This window comes from Cryptomeria japonica, chromosome 1 (genome assembly GCF_030272615.1).
Source record: "Cryptomeria japonica chromosome 1, Sugi_1.0, whole genome shotgun sequence".
Lineage (NCBI taxonomy): Eukaryota > Viridiplantae > Streptophyta > Pinopsida > Cupressales > Cupressaceae > Cryptomeria > Cryptomeria japonica.
Genome location: NC_081405.1, coordinates 505624478 through 505645840, shown reverse-complemented (window position 1 = coordinate 505645840; position 21363 = coordinate 505624478). Strand labels below are relative to the sequence as shown.

Genomic DNA, 21363 nt, shown 5'->3' with positions numbered 1-21363 from the left:
AATATAATAGTTATGAAATTTTATAGAAATTAAATTAAATTAAATTGACTATGAGTGGAGAAAAAATTTAACCTAGAACAATGTGATAGGTAGTTTTAAATCTTGCATGTTCACATAAAGCTCATCAATTTTGTAAAATAAAATAATAGAACAAACAATGCAATATAAACTCTAAATTTATTAAAAGAGATGGGAATGATAATTGAAAATGTGATAGATAAGGAATACTCAACTATTTATTGGGAATTTATTATGTGTAGAAAAATCATGACACATTGTTGACATTAAGCCAAATTTGTTTTCTAATATACATATAAATGAAAGACACACATGACATATATGTAAATTCTTATGATAATGTTGTATCTATTGACGTGGATGTAATAAAAAATAATTGGTTCTTTCCTTTTTTTCAATCTAAGTTGAATAATTACCAATAAATTTTGAGCTTGTCATTGAACACAAAATCTTAAATGCTAGATCTATATTGGCTTAGCATAAATAGTGATGGGAAACAATTAGCCTTTAAAATTGACATTTTTGGGAGCAATAAAATTAGAATATGAAAAGATAGGATGAAGTTGTTGAATAGTTCACTAAATGATGTAATTTAATATATATATATATATATATATATATCCTAAATAATTGAATGGGTCATTTTTACAATTGAAATAATAATATTCAAAATGAGTACTATGGTGGACTTATAACATAGACTTGTTATCATTCATTATTATGTACTTATTTGTTCATGTAATTGACAAAATGAATTGATTTTACGAGAACTAGATTAGAGTAGGACATATACATACATATATATAAACAAACATCAACTTATTTATATTGAATGAAGTTACATCGATTCACATGAAAAAATAACTATCAACATCAAAAACTATCATCATCAATTAGTGAACATAGGGCCAATGTACATATTTTATTTATTTAACAAAAGTAGATGAATAAAATGTTGTTTATGAAACCAAAATTATATCAATGCACGTATGTTCTTCTAGGGGTCTTGCAAAAAAAAATGAATGTTCAAATGTCATTATAAATATATATTTAAAAGTAAAGTTCAATTTACTCTACAAAAAGTTAAATGTATTTTATTCAGTCTAATGTACTCACCAAGTTGTGTCTATGTCATCCATGTCATCAAGTTGTACTTAACATCTCAATACCAAAATTTTATTTTGCCTATGTATATAACAACAATATATATGTTAAAGGGACAAAGACAACAATTTATCATAATTAAATTGAATTCTAAGACTTTATCTTGTATTACCATATAACAACAATAAAATAATTGAAATCACCTAGTATTACAACTTTGATTAGCAAAAAGTTTTAAAATGCACGAGTTCAGTGTCATCTATGTTACATAAAGTTTTACTTGAAAACTGAACACCAAATTAATTAGCTACATGTATAAGAATAAAGAAGACATAAATACATATAGAAAGTTACATATAAAAAGTTCACACAATTAACACAAACTTACATGCATAAATTTGATTCAACCTAATTTACCATCTACATCCTCTCTCTTCTGCAATGCGTCTATGATTGCCTCGTGCTCTTCCATTGAAAGTGTCCGTAATACCTTATTAGTAGGTCTCCCTTTGTATCTTTCTAATTTGATGTTTGTCGCCACCACCAAATGAGAATAGTGTATAATCTTCTTTTATGATTGGTAGTCTTCATAAGTTGGTAAGCCATTCCTTCTTGTTAGGTATTTGCGTAGCCATGTGCCAACTACTACAACAAACCCAACTGGATACTGAAAACCATCATCATCTACTTGATGACATATCAAATTTTTCTTAGGTTCTACACATATAGCTAGCCAATACTTAGTCTGCTCATCATTATCCTCAAGTGCAACAACAACATACACATGTCCTGGAAAACAAAATTAAGTACATGTAGAAATAAAAGTTGTTAGAATTTATAATTCAAATACAATCATAAATTATATGACAATACATAAATAATATAATTTAAAGTTATAAACAAGAAATTGATTTAAATTACTAGGTTGTGTGAGGTTTGAAACATGATCATAATCTTCCAATGCATATGCATGATCTGATTCTTCATTTCTTCTAACATCTTGATATTGTGTCTCACTAGGTGTTAAGTATTTTTGTTTCCATTCTTCAACCCATTCCGTATTCTCACATTCTTCTCATTCACCTGTAACACAAAATTGACAAAAACATGTAAGTTCCCTAATCCATATAGTCCAAGTGTCAGAATTAGAACTCTTAAATGAATACCATCTAGCTAACCCATTGATTGTATCACAACCATATCTTGGAAGGATATTATCCTCATCAACTAGCCAGAAGAAACGTTTCATTGTAGAGTTCTGACTTGATCCTGTGGATAAAGTTGCACTACACCAATCCACAACTGCACTTGCATTTTTAAATTTAGCTTTTTCATCGAATTTGAGTTGCTCTCTGCAAAGGGCTCTCTTAACACATGCACTGACACCATCATGTTCTCATTTCCCATGTCCAACCTCAAAAAAACTCCGCATGTGTTCGATATTAGTTTTCTTATGTATCCTACTCAACCAATAAAACATCCTAGCATTCTTGAATTGCTCTGTGCAATTATCTGACCATACTAGATGTTGTGTCATCTGAATTTCTCTCTCCCTCAAATTCTCATAAAAGGTGTTGAAGCAATACTGGACAAACTCTGATGAGTGTAATTTATTATCACTCATATAGAAATGATACTCTCTCAAAATTTTACGATCCTCTTCTATACTATCAGGTGCATGTCTATAGACAATATGAACAAAAATTGCTACTTGCACCAAATTGTAATATTGTGAGTAGACCTCATCTTGTGGTGCAAGCGTGTAGTTCTCTGCAAAGTCAACGACCGAAAGTATACTACCAACGGGAAATGTATTCTTACATATTCGAAACTGATCATCGAGTCATCTAGCATTTTGAGAGTGTTTAACATATTTAGGTACGATCTTACTCTTAAATTCATTCATAAATGCATGAGCAATAACTTTTTCAGTAATTAGATCGCACTGTCTTCCAACCTTTCAATCCTTCAATGGATACTCAACAGTTTTAAATCATTTTACATGAAGTAATTGTTGTCCAAAATCAATTGAAAGATTTTCATGCAAACATTCATCCAACAATGCAAGATTGCCACATATATCACATACACCAAAAACACATGCATTGGAAAGAAAATATTACTCATTAGGTGGGTTGCAAAACAAAATTGATATAAACTCCTTTATAGTTTATTGCAGCGGAGCTGCCCAGCCAAAAGCCCGACGTACGTCAATTGCCTCTTCACAATCCTGCGCTTCCTGGTTGCCAACAACTTTTTCAGGGCCGAAACAAGCGGCGGCGCGAATGAAGTGAGATACGGCCTAACGCCCTCTTCTAAATGGTTCGTGAAAGGCGGCGCGGCGGCACCGTTGGTCTCCATGGCTTCGAGGCTGCTTATGCAGAACGACGTGACAAGCTTGGCGCCTTGGCACCGATTCAACGAGTGCATCCTCCACGGTGGCGTGGCCTTCCAGAAGGCTCACGGCCTCCACATTTTTTACCATGGTGTTGCGCACCCTGAGTACAACGACCTCTTCAACCAAGCAATGGCCTGCAACTCCAACATGGTGATAAAGGCCATCTTGTCTAAATATGAGGGATTTCAGGGCTTGAATTCCTTGGTGGACGTCGGAGGTGGCATCGGAGCGACCATTGCAGAGATCGTGAAGGCACATCCGACTATCAATGACATTAGTTATGATCTACCCCATCTTACATCAACCACTCCTTATTTCCCAGGTATAAATAATTTTGAATTATAGTTCTTGTAACAACAAAGCGGGTGGCCTTAAATGGACTCGCTTTTTCTTTCTTTGACACAAAATGTTCTTGTTTTTCATAATGTAGGGGTAAAGCATGTTCGAAGAGACATGTTCAAAGAGGTGCCATCCGCAGATCCTATATTCATGAAGGTCGGTGGATCAAATTTGGTGCTTGTTTATTTTGTATGTAGGAGGCTTTCTTTTGAATGGGTGTTTTGTTTTTTTCTTGAAATTTTGCAGTGGATAATGCATAATTGGGGAGACGAGGACTGTGTAAAGATTCTGAAGTAGTGCAAAAAGGCTATTCCAGAAACGGGGAAGGTGATCATTGTGGATGGAGTTTTGAACGCCCGAGAGAAGACAGTGATGGATCCCACTTTGGGTTTTGTGTTTGATCTGGCAATGATTGCGCACAGCTCTGGTGGGAAAGAGAGAAGTGAGGAAGAGTGGAAGAATCTGTTGAAGGAAAGAGGATTTCATCATTTCAATGTTATTGCCATACCAGCTTTACAGTCTGTAATTGAAGCTTTTCCTTATTAATTAGCCGCTCTGTGTAGCTATCTACAGAGAAATAGGTTGCCTCCCTTATTAATGCAACGCTTGCATCTTTCCAGCTTTCTTTTTGTGTGTTCCATCTTCTTTTTATAACTAGTAAAAAATTCCAAGCACAGTTTGCCTGTTAACGTGGAACAGACTGCCTTAGCTTAAGGAAGATATGATCCTTAAAACCAGTTAGCGACGTGAAATGTTGGAGAAAGCATGTGATCCATTTCTCGTGCAATACTACTTTTCTCGTCTACAATAAAATAAATACTGACTACTTGAAAACATTTTATCTGTTGATATGATATATGAGACCCACCAATATGGGACAACTGGACAACATGGTGATAATGAATAGGGCTCTGTCCGCAGCTTTGAAGTTACTTTTTGTTCCTTCATCTTATATGCATTTTATATGATTTATGAACTTGTAGTAACTAGCAGTTGGGGAGTGCCTACAATAGGAGGCCAATAGGTGTGATTGTAAAGGCATTATTGCATTAGAAGCAGTTAAAGTAAATTTTGCAAGGAATTAGACTTATAGAAAAGTGCTTTGACTTTGTAGAAGGATCATAATGAAAGAAAGCAATTGAAGAAAAATATGAGTAATATTTATAGATATGTAGAATTGTGACAGTACATAACCCAACCAATGTTTATAGTTGTTCCCAAAATATAAAGTGTACCACCTACCATCCGCCATGCTGCTGAATGTAGCATGTTGTACAATATGAAAGTGCCATTAAAAGTAGTTATTACAATTGGTTTGTATTTTAGACTTTATAAATCCCAACCAATACTATTTGTTGGACCCAAAAAAGTTTTGTTATCCACCCTCCAACCCCCATGTTGGCATTGCCAACATGTTATATAGCCATTTGATGTATATATTTGCGATGTACAAAACTGATGTCATGTTAAACCTGTGAGAAATAACAATGTATTAGGAAATTGTAAATGTATGATAGAACTTGCAGATTGAAAATAATATGAAAGGAAGGTACTTACAATAGTTGTTGATGTTGTATTATCTGTATGTGTTTGTTTTGTTTTGTAGATTGATTCATTGTCTGCCACTGCATACCTATGAGAAATAACATTGTATTACAAAATTTGAAGCATATTAAATAATTGAAAGCATACAAATTTGCAGATTGAAAAGAATTGGAAAGGATGGTACTTACAACTATTAATAGTATGGGTAAACTTTTCTGGTGGTTCTGAAATCTGCAAAGAAGATGGACAATACAAACAGAAGTTAGCATCATTGAGTGTAAAGGTTGGAGAGACTGGGATACCCTTGTAGGTTGTGTCGTTTAAAATGGTGTCTTCTTTGATGCCCTGCAAGTAGAAGAAGACAAGAGAAGTTTAGTAACCATTAGAGGGGTAATTTGAAAGAAGGAAAATAGTATGAAAAGACAGTGGATGGGATTTGCAAACCTGTTGTTCAATGAATGTGAATAGTAGTTAAAAATGCTTGTTGAGATGTAATCATTTACATTTATTGTAGATCCTACAAGACACAAGTGTTATAATTCATTGAAATGAATGACAGAAGATATATGAAATATAAAATCACATGGACGTTGTGTTTGCAGTACCTGTATTTTTTTTTTGTAAGTAATTTTCTTTTGTGATCTGAGAAAGCTTCAAAAACGATCTTCTTCATTCTTTCTTAAAATGGTCGATGCACCACCTTGATATTTTGAGTACCTCTGGTAAGTGAAAGGCAGGTGAATCCGTAGGTGGTTAATTGATTTTACTCAAGAAAATACTATAAATGTAAGACCTTGTTTTTTTGTTTTGCCAATGTCAATTGTTGCAAAGTCTAGTGTCAGACCCTGTGATTTGTGAATAGTAATACCCCATGCCATCGTTAATGGAATCTATGTGCGGTTTCCTCTAGTAATTGGTGGAATGGGAACATGTTTTGGATTTGTAGGATCCCATGGTGGGCTAGTGTAATGTTGGAAGAGGACCACCACATATTTTGGCAGATTTGGTGGTTTAGAACTTGCATCGTAGACAATATTTTTTATCTAACCCAGAGCACCTTTCACAAGGCCAACTTCTATCCAAAAAATTTGCAATGAGCATGACTTCCTGGTCTATAAAAAGAAGAATTTCAAATGAGAGTTGTTCATCTTTGTGAGTTTGTTTTTCTTTGTGATGAGCACTGATTGATGTTTCACGCACAATGGGTGAGTGCAATTTCTTTAACATCTTAATGTTGTGCGCGTTTGAAGCTGCATTGGTTGCAAGCAAATGTTTTGCTGGTCAAAGTGGTTGTTTTGATCAAGTGTCAAAGCATGGGTTGACCACATCTGTAGGCTTTTCTAGTCCATTTGCAATGGTGTTGTGTTGCGTACATTAAGAAAAATCTCACAGAAGTGCATCTATGAGGGGTCTGTACCTTGTTATTGAAAAAAAACATCAAGTTGACAACATCATTGAAGGAGTGCCATAAAGCAAGTGTTGTTGAGTGGGATGCATACAATGGTTTGTCCATAACTGGGGGTAGTTATGCAAGATCACCAACCAATATAACTGAGAGCACTGCAAATGGTTCATGTTGTTTGGTGAGAAATGCTTGTCGCAATCTGTTATCAAGCTTGATGAGTAATTGAGGACCAACAAAGCTCATTTCATTAATCAAAATGTAGCGTAAATGTTTGCATTGTTCTTGAAACATTAACAATGAATGGCCTATTAAAGGTTTGTATTCTTGAATAGGTATACAGAGGGAAACATGGATTATGGTAGCCTGGATATTATATGTGGATACACATGTTTGTGCTAGTACAAGAAATGGGTATTGCATTGGATCTAAATGGAAATTTAATTGTTTATGTATACAATCAATAAGAAATGATTTTCCAGTACTTGTTGTGCCTTAAATAATTAATCGTAATGACCTAAGGAATTAAAATTTTGTGCAGCGTGGGATAATATCAAGTGCACTTTTTTGGTTTGTTGCAAGCTCAAAGGTATTAGGGGCATTTGAGTGTATGTTGCCAAGGGTGTGACCTGATTGGGTTTTCTTCGTTGGAAGGAATTGAGAGGCTATTGTATGGAGCATTTCATTAGGTATGGAATCACTCCAATTAATGTGAAGGTCAAAATCATGTTTCCCAAGCATTCGAAGAGTAGCAACATCAAAGATGTTTGAAGCTCCCATTTGTGACAGGAACTCCCATTTGTAGAGGTCCTGATCGATAGATTGTGGAATATCTTGCAAGTGCAGGTCTTCACTACTTTCTGTAGTGGAGTGTTCTTCAATGCCATTTACATGTCATCGAATGTAATGAGTACTTTGAAGTTTCCAATTTAGTATAATTTCATCAGTTGAGGTACCTATATGTAGAAGGATGTTGCGGAAAGGCTTGTACAAAAACAATTCACTCCAACAGAAAGATTCAAAAGTAGTGTCAACTTCTACATATAAGGATTTGAACTGGGGAAGACATTTACAATTGCTGGTAGCTTTCTTTTTTGCCATTTACATAATTTGTGTTGTTGACTGTATGTATATAGCTGAGCTGAATGAAGTAGTGTTAGGTTTGCTAACTTTGATGGTCTTTTCATGTAATTACAAATAAAAGAAATGCTTGTCTGTGAAGCTTCATCACAGTTTATTATTCATTGGAAGATATTTTTGCCAACATTGAGGGTGACAAATTGACATGTACATGAGATCAAGGGGAGTTTGTGTAGCATGTGGCAAGTTTCCTGAGCACTAATGTCCTTATCTGCAACAATGCCCATCATAAATCTCTGATATGATAAGAGAATTGTATCTTCTGAATTTGTCAATCCAACCATTATTTTTAACATTTCAGTATAGCTCTCTAATTTATGTTCAGTTTTAGATGCGTATTTAGAGATATATCAGAGAACTGCCTTTTTCGAGCACACTGCCTGACAATAAACATTAGCCCTTCATATGGCTAGCATCATTGGGTTGTGGACATTGAGTCGACTATCATTCCTTGTTGGTTTGTAGGATGGACTATTATTATAGTCTATTATCAATGATGAGGTATGTTGTTCAATCCAAGTTGCTTTGTATCGACATTCAAGAGTTGTGCTATTTTTTGTCAAGCATGTAAACTCTGAACACTTTGTATGTCGTTGAACAACATTCACCAATTCAATGTAGTCAGTGCAAGGACCAGATCTAAAAATGACATCTATATTTGAAAGACATGGATCTAAAATTGCAGGTATATACTGCTTGTTTGAGTGGTCCACTTCAGTGCATGGATTCCATACTGTGATGTACTAGTCAAAGAAGGTTTTAACTGATTCAATGCTTTCATGGTCTGTCCAATCAAGGTTGTCAATATTAGGTGCTTGTGGCAGCCACAGAAATCCATGAATGTGTGTAGAGCCTTGGTGTTTCCATTCATATCTGTACCAATGGTCAATGGCATGTAACTGCTTGACAATTACTTCATCACGGAAGATTTGAAATCTTAAATGCAAGTATAAAGCTATTATATGCAGGTTATTGACTAAATTCTCAATAGATTGTCTTGTATTGGGTTGTAAAGTATTTGAGTGTGGTTTTGGAAACATTTTTTGCAAGTCAAGCCATTTTGTATCAGTTGAGCTCAGCGTAAAGAAAAGAGTTGGTGAACCTAATTGTTCTATCATTGTGGTAAGATCCCTACGATATTTGCTCCAAAATGCATGTGTGCCACGCAAGGAGGCAGCATATCACATGATGTGATTTGGTAATTCATTTGAAGGTGTGCTTAGTAAGTGCTCTCTTAGAGCATGAAGATTGACTGGAAGAGAATCTTCTAAATTTATCTTTATGAAAACAATACTGATTGTTGAGATCGATGCCTCATCATAAGATTATAGATATAATATCTGAAACAGACATGCTGGCCAAATCTTTGATCATAATATTTTATTAAGTGCAAAGTATATTCATGTAAATGTACATGTTTTGTTCTGTCTTGAAGTGGTAAAACCAATCCATTAGAAAATAGTGTTGGGAATGCCATTTTAAGTAGACCTTCTGTATTATACTCATTGATAGGTGATGAACTTATTTGTGGCCAAGGGACAACATTCTTGTCCATATCATTTAGATGTAGGATTATCCTGATTGCATCGAGTTCAGACATTGAGAATGGAAGTCATGGAATAAATGAAGAAGTGTTTTCTATTACTTCTTTGGCATTGTTGATGTTGGTTACATCAACATTTTCTTGTATAGGTTCTTCTTGAGGTGAAGCTACTGAATGTAAAAGTTTTGAAATATCAATAGTGGATTCAGGCAATAGCTATAGTGCATCTAAATCAATGACTACATCTATATAGTATTGGTCATGCTTAATTTTGTAAGTCAATGATTCATGACGTGATACCTATTAATATAACAATCATAAGTTAATCCTTCTAAATTAGTTCTATGGACAATAAGGATTTCTAAATGTTGAATTTTGTGTTTCAAGGACAATGCAATTTTTGAAATATCTTGTGGGAAATTAATTGTGTGACCTGAATACTTATACTACCCTCCCCTTGCATGAGTAACTTGCAAAATAGGAGCAATCCTTGCTATGATAATTTCTTCTACTTGAGAAAGATACTTTAAAATATAAGGTTGCTCACCTGGGTCCATATTGTTTGATGAAGAGAAACAGTGAATTCCTCTCTCAGTAGAACATCTCATGCATATAACTACATGGTTGAAATTTTTAATAATCATGCCCACATAGATTTCTCTACAAACAGAACATGCCTCTGTGAGCTGCAACATATTAATTGTTTTTTGGGAGTTAGATAAAGTGTATAGGAATGAAGGAGTCTGTAGGGTGCGTTCAGGAGCAGTGGAATGTGTTTGGGGCATGTTACTTGGCTGATGGTCATTGGCTTCTATTTGTAATAGAGTGTGTGAGTTACTATCAAATGTTTGATGTGCACGTCATTTCATTTTCCATTTATTGGAGATAGTGCATCTATTCTTTGCATAGTAAGTTCAATTTGTTTGCTTCCTCCTACATTTGATGGCATCGCCTTGTTGGAAAAGAGGTTCAATAGATATCTAATAGTTGTAAAAGAACAAAGGTGTGTTATAATTGTAACAATTGAAGAGAGAAAACATTGAAGCATGTATGACATCAAGCATACATTTACTTTCTCTTGTTTTAATGGAACTGTAAGAAATTCAAGGCATGTACATAGGCATATAATATATAATTCTGAAGTTAGATATTTGTATATAGATAAATACATGTGTATATATGTACTCAAAAATATATATACATGCATATATACATATGTACATAGATATATGTATGTATGTAAATACATATATAATTTCAGTGAGGCATATACATATGTATAAATATGTTTAAATTTATATAAAGTTATGTAAGAAGTAATATATGTTCTTTTGTGCATTTTTTTGGGTGCATATAGACGCTTTTGGATTGTTATGTCTACTTCTCCTTAAATCTTGGTCAAGTCGTATTTAGAAATCTGTGGCAACTAAAAACTGGTTAATTTAATCTGTAGTGTTCTTCTGTTTAGTTTTGTGGTCCTCATTTTGTTATGAATTGTATTTATTCTGTAAGACTTCAATTGATTAACGTTTACATTGTTGAGTCCAGAGGTTACCTATGAGATTTTTTCCCAAAGTCATTATTGAAATATATATATACATAGATATATATAATTATATATACATACAGATGTATGTATATATATACACATGCATATACACATATCAATGAAATATGTGTATTTATGTATACATAGATATGCACATATATAAATACACGTATATATATATATAATTCTATAATTATGTATAAATGTATATTTGTATATAAATCCATTTCTATATTTGGTATTTTGTTTATAATTTTGGCAACGATAACATCTGGAGAAAGTGATTATGGATATATATTGGTGCATAGATATATATTTATGCATACATATAGATATATGTACAAATATATATGAATAAAAAAATTGTAAATAAATATGTGTATATCTATAGAAATAGATATGAATAAATAGAAATACATATATATGTGTATATATGTATAAATTTTTTATATATATTTATTTAGAGATACTTATATATGTGTATATATCTTTATATTGTATTTTTTATATAGAAATATACATAAGTATGTTTATATCATACATAAAGAGTGCAATATAAGCTAAAAATGCAAGAAAAGAAAAGAATAGGAAAGTGCGTTGACTTTGTAAAAGGATCATAATCAAAGAACTAATTGAAAGAAAATTTGCAATGTATGAAAGGAATAGAAAACTGCAATCTTAGATAAAAGTAAATATGTAATTCTACATAAGTTAAGTAATATTTTCTAGTGTTTCTTAAATATGAACAATAAGTACTTACATATGAAAAAAATCTCAAGGAAACCAAATTTATTTTGGAAGGTAAGTAACCAACATAGATGAGTATGCAGTCTCTATATAGAAATATACATAATCATGTTTATATCATAAACGAAGACAACAATTAAAGCTAAGAATGCAAGGAAAGAAACATATAGAAAAGTGTGGTGACTTTGTAGAACCATCATATTCAAAGAAAGTAATTGATGGAAAATTATTAATGAATAAAAAGAATAGAAAACTGTAATTTTTAGATAAATGTAAATATGTAATTCTACACCAAAATATTGTTAGGACCCGGAGGCAACTGAGAGGGGGGGTGGGGGGGTGAATCAGTTGACTATTAATTTTAACTCAAATATAACTTAATAAAACTTGATGCATAATACTAGTAAACCAAAGTTAATGTCGATTGATAGTTTAATAGTAGATAACAATATCGGTGAAGCGTAATGCATGAAACAAAAAGAGAAACAACATCCACAACACATAACACAGATATTTGTATGTGGAAACCCTATAAGAGAAAAAACCATGGTGGGAAACCTTACCCACAATCAGATGATACTACTGCAGATAATATGTGTGTACAAATAGGGTCTGCACATGCAGAAAGGCCAACTGCCTAGAGCTCACTGGTCAAACATAAGATGGGAGTCACACTAACTACAATTGGATGGTTAAATCCAATGATAATGTAGTGCATAAAATAGCATCTTCTTATGTTGGATTCAGTACTGGTTAAGCTCTGATTATCTCCTTCAAACCTTCCTTGAATCTTCAAATGATGTCTGCGTGAGTAGCTTTTCTTATATTCGCATATACCGAATATCACAACCGTACCATACCATGTTACCTTCTCTTCCATAATCTCTCAAATGAGATCTCACATATATACCAAAACCTAAGACCAAATGTGTAGGTCGGCTCACAAAGAATATTACAATTAAATCAATTACAAATGAATCAAGATGCGATGCATCATGTCAGCTCAATGTATTTATAATAATAACCAATCAATAAATCATCTTCATAACGTGTCATGCTGATCTGGAATAGATAACGCATGCCAGTCCATGACCTAGACCAATTTGTCAGTAACAACAAATATGCCAACTCGATTAGACCAATAACCAAATCACCGAAACAAAGTATCCAAACAATGCCTTCGACATTACCAAGTAATCTCCAGAGGATAACAGATCATCCTTAGTGCTGGTGAATAATATAACTTGTCGGTGAACCAAATACCAATGACTGTGCATAAGTCATTGAACATGCCGATGAACATAACCAAAGATCTCCAAAAAGATAAGTGCTGATAAGTGTTGACATCAATGACAAAAAAAATGCAACACATCCATAATACCAACTGTATATGGTGAAAATGGATAACAATAATAATGATATTGAAAGGCTAAATGAATTCAACCACAAAACCCTAGCCTAACAACAACAAAGATCCACCATAACATATGAAGATTACCTAAGACAATGCAAATCAAATGAAATCACAAAGATTATACCATCACATGTCCAATAGGGTTTGGATCTCCATTCTTCCTATCTCCATTGATCTTGCTTGATATATTTGCTCTCAGATTTTATGTGTGCACAAGAGCTCAACAAAGAACGGAAATGTGGTTGCAAGTAGGATCGCATATGAAAGTTCAAAAGTGTAGTGTAGTCAAGTAGTTAACGGGAGGTTTGATAATGAAGGAAACATCTCCTTATATAGAATACACTATATGAAATGGAGGGATAAGATTGAGAGGTGTAAAAGGAGGTCGGCTATGATTAGAGGGTAGGTAAAAGAAATAATAAAATAATGAAAGGGGTAGGTAGTGTATGAATTAAGAGATGAATGACATGTGTCATGGGTAGAAAAGGTTAATGAATTAATTAAATAAATAAAGATTTATTTAATTAATAGAAGGAGTGAGATCAATTAAATAAATAAGATATTTATTTAATTTAAGAAAAGGATATTTAAATAAATAAATGTATTTATTTAAATGAGAAATAAGGCTAGAAGAGGATAAATGAATTAATTAAATAAATAAGGATTTATTTAATTAATAGAAGAATTAGACTTAGAATAATTAAATAAATAAAGATATTTATTTAATTAGACATGACAATTTTGGGTGTCTACAATTTGCCCCTCTTTGAGACAATGCGGCTTGTCGCGTTGTTTCAAAGAAGATAAGATGAACTGATACAGACTTACCCCAAGATGGGAATGATATGCCCCCTCAAGAGATTGGATGAAAATGCATGAAAAGACCACAGACAATCTCTCGATAAGAAAGAAAGGCTAAAATGGACTGACCAGATAGGATAGAGTGATAGAGTCACGAGATAACGAAGACTGACACAGGAGACTAGGGCTAGGGTAGTCTATAAGATAGACCATGAGGGAAATACATCCGCATTGTCATCCACACATCAAGAGATCAGAGTGCAGAGCGAGATAGAGTAGCAGCAGTCAAGAGCGATGGCAATGGTTCACAGATTTGATCGCGTTTGCCGATTTTAGAGGCTAGCAGAGGCAAGAGAGCCAGTAAGTACCACAAAACCTCCTTGTACTTTGTTGCAATAAATGTTGTCATTAATGCATCTTAGGTAGTGCAATAAATGCACTTTAGAATATGTCAAACAAGGACGAAAAACACTTAGGCGCGTTTGCGTCTTCAAGGTCGAATCGATAGTTCTGTGATGAACATACATTGTCGATTGGATAAGCTGCTGAGAGGATACACTCAAGCAGGTCCTCTAGGGAAGACTAGGATAGCAGATAGGGCTAGGATTGACAATTCTATGATAGAACATACGTTGCCAATTAGGAAACTTCTCAAGAGGATTCACTCAAGCAAAGGCCCTAGGATAGGATAGATCAAGGCACTTTGTGATGAACAGTGAGTACCAAGATATAGTAGTTTGTGATGAACAAGGAGGACTAAAATATGAGCAGCACTTTCTGATGAACAGTGAGTGCAAATGTAAGTAGCACTTTGTGATGAAAAGGGAGTGCAAAAACACGTAGTACTTTGTGATGAATAGGGAGTACCACTAGGATAAATAGCAACACTTTGTGATGAACAGTGAGTGTCACTAGGATAAATAACGCCATATGATAAATATAAGCACTAGGATAAAGGACAACATTTTGTGATGAACAGGGAATGCCACTATGACTGACATGATTGATTTGCTTGATTGCAGGAGTACTTGCCTATGCTGGAGTCGCGAGAGAGATTCCCGTCGATGTAGAGATTACGACCAGAGCTGACATTCGAGGACTGAGCTACTATTGAGGTTATGGGTCTGAGATACATTTTGTATGTGCCTGAGTTTCAAGTGAACATGGGATTGTTGACTGCACTGGCGGAGAGGTGGCACTCTAAGACTTGCACTTTTCATTTGCCGATGGGGGATATGACAGTCACCCTGGAGGATGTATACAGGATTCTGTGGATACCGATCGATGGGGAGCTGATTCCGTACGATCGAGACGGAGACAGGGATTCCCTTAGATGAGTGTTCTAGGATCCGGGACTGGAGATGAGGGTGGGACATGTGGCATGGGATACCATGACATGGACAAGATTAGCACTACCAACAATGTTGGCAGGAGTTATCAGTGGGTTCCTCTGTCTGAATAGGGTGACACGAGGGGTGGCTGCAGAGGACACAGGGGCCAAGAGAGATGATCTTGGGGTGGGTCCTTCTAGGGCTCAAACTCTATCGAGGCCAACTGGCTCTGAGGGAGGGAGTTCATCATAGCCATAGAGGGCTCCCTATGTATCAGTATTGTACCATTTTTGTATGATGATGTAGACACCTACGGGTGATTGTAGCCATATGATTTTGACATCATTGTATCATGACACTTTATATATATATGAGATGATTCATCTTTGCGGCAGCTATATGCATGCGTACCTATGTGATGCTTTTATGATGTATGCTTCTATGTGATGCTTATGTTGTATGTTTCTATGTGATGATTATGTTGTATGTTTCTATGTGATGATTATTATATGGATGCAAATATGTACGTGATGCAATGCACTATTTTTGTTCTTTTATGTTTTTAAATGGTATGCATATGAAAATGTGAATGTATGAAATGCAAATGAATATGATAATGCAAATGACTATTTACATGATGAAATGAAAAATGTGCTAACATGTGTTGTGTGCAGGATGTGATGCAATTGTGATATCTATATGTATGTATGAAATGCTTAATATGTGATAATGTAGGTGCAAAACTACATGAAATGCAAATATTGTTGGTGTGTCATTATACTCAGTCATGTGATAGTAGGCTACACAGACTCAAGAAGGATGATGGAGGTCAATCAAGAAAGGGGGATGGAAGGTAGAAGATATGAAAGTAAAAGAGCTTCTTGTGCTTTATCATCATTGAGCTTATTATGGCAAAATAGGTTATGACAATCGAGGCATATGTTCGACCCAGAAAGTCATTGTACCCGTTTGCATGGAGATAAGATAGTTACAAACAAGGAATGCCCCAGTTCACACTAGACTCATAGTGTCCTCATATCCTTGGACAAGTCATAGCATTACTAGAAGACAATCCACAGACAACAAATAAAAATAGGTGACGATACCCCATCCTTGCCTTTCTAGTCAAAGACATCCTGGAGATAGAATCTCTAGTCAAAGACATCCCGGAAAAGCTAAAAGACATGTCACCAAAAAGATAAAAATCAAAAGAAAACCAGGACTCGACACCAACATCCACTATAGTCCTCAATTTTAGTGTCTCTTGTCACTTGTATATGTCTATTTCATTGTGGTCACAATGTTTACTTTCACAGAAATGATAGATAGCACTGAACCATATGTTGTCTGAGTCTGTTGAAAGATTTGATTTGTTGAAGCCCATTGTTGCTGTTGTGTCTCATCTGAAACTGACTGAATCCATGCAACTGATACTTTATTGTGTAGAAGATGAAACTTTATTACGGACTGGCGATGCAAGTGTTGCTTTATTGTGGATTGTGCACGTATAGACTGAAGGAAGCTGGAAGAAACTGTACTCCTCAAAACATGTGATGTTCTTAGTTCCACACCCATCACTAGACATAGGATTTGCCTTAGCCACAGATAGGAGCTGATTTATTATGGATGGAAAGGAGTGAAAAGGGAGGTTTATTATGAATGGCGAACCAATCTTGGGTAGATCAATAACAAGCCATGATGGGAATGTGTAAGTTTATTATGGATGAATTGGTCGTGAGTGTGTGCAAAGTGAAGTGATGAAAGAGAATCCTGAAGGAGGGAGGAGCAATGTCTCTACACATGGTGTTGGTGACCTAGTTTTCACAATGGTACTTGCCCAGGGCGCCACCAAAGTGGTTTTCACCGTTGGACGAAATTATTTCTCTTTACTTTTTTTTATTTTTCAATTTTTTTGTGTCACAAGGCGCTTGTTTGCCAAGTTTTCACCAAGTAACGATTTTTTTGTTTTATAATTTTTTTTTTGTATTTTTGAAAATTTTGAATTTTTTTGTATTTTTTGAATTAGGATACTCTGAAGAGCTATGTGTAAAACCTGTGAAGGTGCATGCTGTTGATAGGATCCTCCAAAGGTTCACCTTCTGTAGTTGAGAGCTGATATGCCCCAGATCCATATGCTACTGTAATGATATAAGGACCAAGCCAATTTGGTTTGAACTTGCCCTTCTTCTCTCTGTCTTACTGATTTTTGGGATTTTCTCTAAGAACTAAGGCACCCACCTCAAATGTGTGAGGCTTAACCTTATGATTGTAACTGTAACGTTCCTTGACTGAATGATGTGTAGCTTGAGTGACTGTCTTCTTTGATAAAGGAACTAAGATAGAATTACTAGTGTGTGGACTACATAGGCCCGTATGTGTGTCACCTAAAGAAGTTTGGGCATCCCTGACAACAAAGTCCTTCAAGAAAGTTCCATTAAAGGTCCATGATGTATCACTAGAAGGGAAATGATGTGTGGAACAAGTGGATGAGTGATGAAGGCTTATGATTGCGAAAAGAAGTGAAAGTATCATGACATGATGGAGACTTAGGATCAACAAGTATGCTTTTTGGCTTGAAATTTTAGAAATTTTGCCCCCAGTTATTTTGATATTAGGGGAGATCATCTCTTTCTCTTTTTTCTTCATAGGATTTTTATCCTTGACCTTGATTTTTTCAGAGTCCAATAGCTTTTGATTTTGATTTGGACTAAAGGACTTTTCTTTAGTTTTGACTTTTAGTTTTTTCTGTTCATAGCTTGATTTTTCATCCCCAATGAGTAAGGGCTTTTGTAATTCTTGTTGATCCAAGTCTGGGAGAGGAGTGAAAATGGAATGAGTGGATGAAATGGTAGAGCTATGTGAGTTCTCAAGAGGGCTGGTGATACGCTCAATAGATTCTTCACTGGAACCACTCTTAGGATTATTGATATCAAAAGATGCTTGCACCACTAGAGGAGATTTGCATTCAAACTTAGTAGCCACAACACTAGGTGGTTCACACCCATTTCCTTGCAAATTGTTTATAGATTGTTCCTATCAATTAAATACCTTAGGAGATAGTGGGAGTTGACCAACATGAAAGATATACTCACCATATCCCATGTCTTTAATCTTGAGTTTTTCTCTTAGCTCTAATTGTTTGGATGTAGAAGCTTTTAATGATTCTAGATCCATGTATGATGAAGATGGAATAGCCTCTCGATTGACTAGAATTTTTATTTCTGATCGAGCTCGCACATTGTTGCAATATATGAATGGATTAGGATCCACTTTGACGGTCACTTGAACTCCATTGTGTGGAAACTTAATGCATTGATGGTATGTAGATGGGACTGCACTCATCTCATGAATCCATGGATGTCCTAACAATATGTTGTATGTGAGATCAAGGTCTAGGACTTGACAAACCACATCTTTTGTAATAGGCCCAACTTTGAGAGGTAAAATAACTGTGCCCTTGGATGAACGCTCTTCATCATCATATGCTTTTATGGTAATTTTGTTTGTAAAATTCACAGCTTTATTAGAATATCCCAATTGTTTAATAGTGCTCAATGTACAAATGTTTAGACCTACTCCTCCATCTATCAGGACTCGTTTTATTCAATATTTGTGTATGAAGGCTTCAATGTGCAAAGGTGCGTTATGTGGCTGACTTACGGAGACATCATCAGCTTCTATGAATGTAAGTGAGTGTGGAACGAAAAGGTATCCCACCATGGCTTGAAACTGGTCCATGTTCAGATCAGTAGGAATAGGAGTGTCTCTCAAGATTTTGTCAAGAATGGCTTTATGTGCGGGGGATATGCGCAAGAGTTCAAGTATGGAGATGAGCGCGGGTGTCTTCCCTAATTGTTCTACAAGGTCATACCCAGGTTTGGTTGATGAGGAAGCAGTGTTCTTGGCTGGAGCACCTTGCAAAGTGATTTTACCTCGACGGGTTGTAACATGACATTCAGAGGTAGGTTTGGAAGAAGATCCAATGCCTTTTAAGACAATCTTGGGTCTCTGGGTAGAATTCTCAGGGTTTTTGTCCTTGATGATAATGGTAGAGACGTAATTGTCCATCGAGATGTGATTGATAGTTGAATAATAGTTGTAGGATGCTCTGGTATAGTTGGTTTGATCATCTATGACTTTAGCTTTTCCTTTGTCATGTTTTGGGAATGGTTCCTTAAACATCTCATGTTCTTGATTGGATGAGTGCCCTTCAATCTCAATGTCACCCCTATCAATGAGATCTTGTATGATGTTCTTCAGTCGATGGCAATTTCCTGTCTTATGACCCTTGCTCTTATGAAATTCACAATATTCATCATCATTCCACCAATTTGGTTTAACCTTTGGTTCATATGGAGGAAAATCTAGAATAGTGATTACCTTGTTTGCCACTAGCTTTTTGAAAACTGACTCAAGTGGTTCTCCCAATGGAGTGTACTTCCTTCGTGATTTAGAAGTTGTTTGAGTATTCACATGATTTGATTCAGAAAAATGAATTTGGGTCGCACTGTATTGGCATCAACAACACCGTCATTGATTGTGTTCTTTTTTTTATTCCAAAATCTTGGCTTGTCTTTTCCTTTAAAGTCATCTTTGTTTTCCTTGAATATCTCAATGACTCCTTGTTCAATTAGGACCTTCTCTATTGCTAAGCCTTTTTCAATTATGTCCTTGAAGGTGGACAAACAAGCTTTCCTTAGATCATAGCCAATGTCTTTGTTAACATTTTGGGTGAACATCTCTACCATTTGTTTTCGTGGAATTTCACAAGAGCATCTGCTAGCTAGATTCCTCCATCTTTATAAAAATGATGCAAAAGACTCTCCCTCTTTTTGCTTGGTGTTGCACAAAGTAGTGACTGATATGTCTGTCTCTATATTGTAGGAGAAATGTTGAAGAAATGCCTCTGCTAAGTCACCCCATGACTTAATTCCAGGTGGAAGTTGGGGGAACCATTCCATAGCTTGATTGCCTAGGCTCTGTGGGAATAATCTCATCAAATATGTCTCTTCTGCTGCTATCTCAATGCAAGCTGTGAAAAACTGTCTTATGTGTGCCTTAGGATCCCCTTTTCCTCTATACTTATCAAATTTAGGCATCACAAAGTGTGTAGGAAAAGGAGGCATTGGAATGCTCTTATCAAATGGATAAGGACATATGTCTCTCATTGTGTATGTTAGCTTCGGTGTATTTATGTCCTCCATTTTCTTTTGTAAGTCCCTGATTTGTTGTTCCAAATTGCTCTTAGGTGGAGATCTACTTCTTGGACCATACCCCATGCTTGAGGCACCAATTGGAGGAGAAGCGTGTTGTATATATGGATGATATTGATCATACACATGTTCATATGGAGGAGGTCTATAGTGATGCTGCATATATGGACCACTTGGTATAGATTCATGTTGAGGAACGAAATATCTATTATGTCCATGTACACCATACTCTACAAGCATGTCATGTTCTAATGTGTTGCCCCCAAATTTGACACGGGGTTTCCTTGTGTCCAAATTTTGAGCATGCCTTTGAATATCCAATTGCTTTGGTGGTTGATCCTTAGCATTGATATGTGATTGAGCATATTTCTCTACATAAGACTTCCATAATGGTCTGCGAAGGTGAGTATCATATGCTTGACCATGTGTATGTGGGACCTCTGGTTTTTGAAACAAAGATGATGGTGATTCAGGCACAAGATGTGGTCTTCTATTGCCTCCACTATTAGGCCTCCTTTGATCCATGTTGGAGTGAGGTTGTTGCAAAGGTTGATTTTCCATTATTTGAGACATGTCAAAATCATGAGGTATCTTGGCTCCACTTTGTGCCATCATTTGTAAGAAGTATTGTCTATCCCTCCTCATTATTTCCTCAACCAATCGATTGAAACGGGGATCCATAATGGATTCTTCCACATCTGCTGAATGTACTGAAAAGTTGTCCATATCATCATTGTGTGTATCATTGTTGTTTGTAGTGTCCATGTTCTCAACATTTGGAATGTTTCTATAGGCATCCATGTCAGGTAATGTAGTATG

General features: G+C 35.3%; 1 pseudogene; it reads left to right on the top strand.

Annotated features, from left to right (window-relative positions):
• The first annotated feature begins 999 nt into the window (after positions 1 to 999).
• Positions 1000 to 4405, top strand: LOC131052242 ((R,S)-reticuline 7-O-methyltransferase-like; annotated as a pseudogene).
• Positions 4406 to 21363: the final 16958 nt, after the last annotated feature.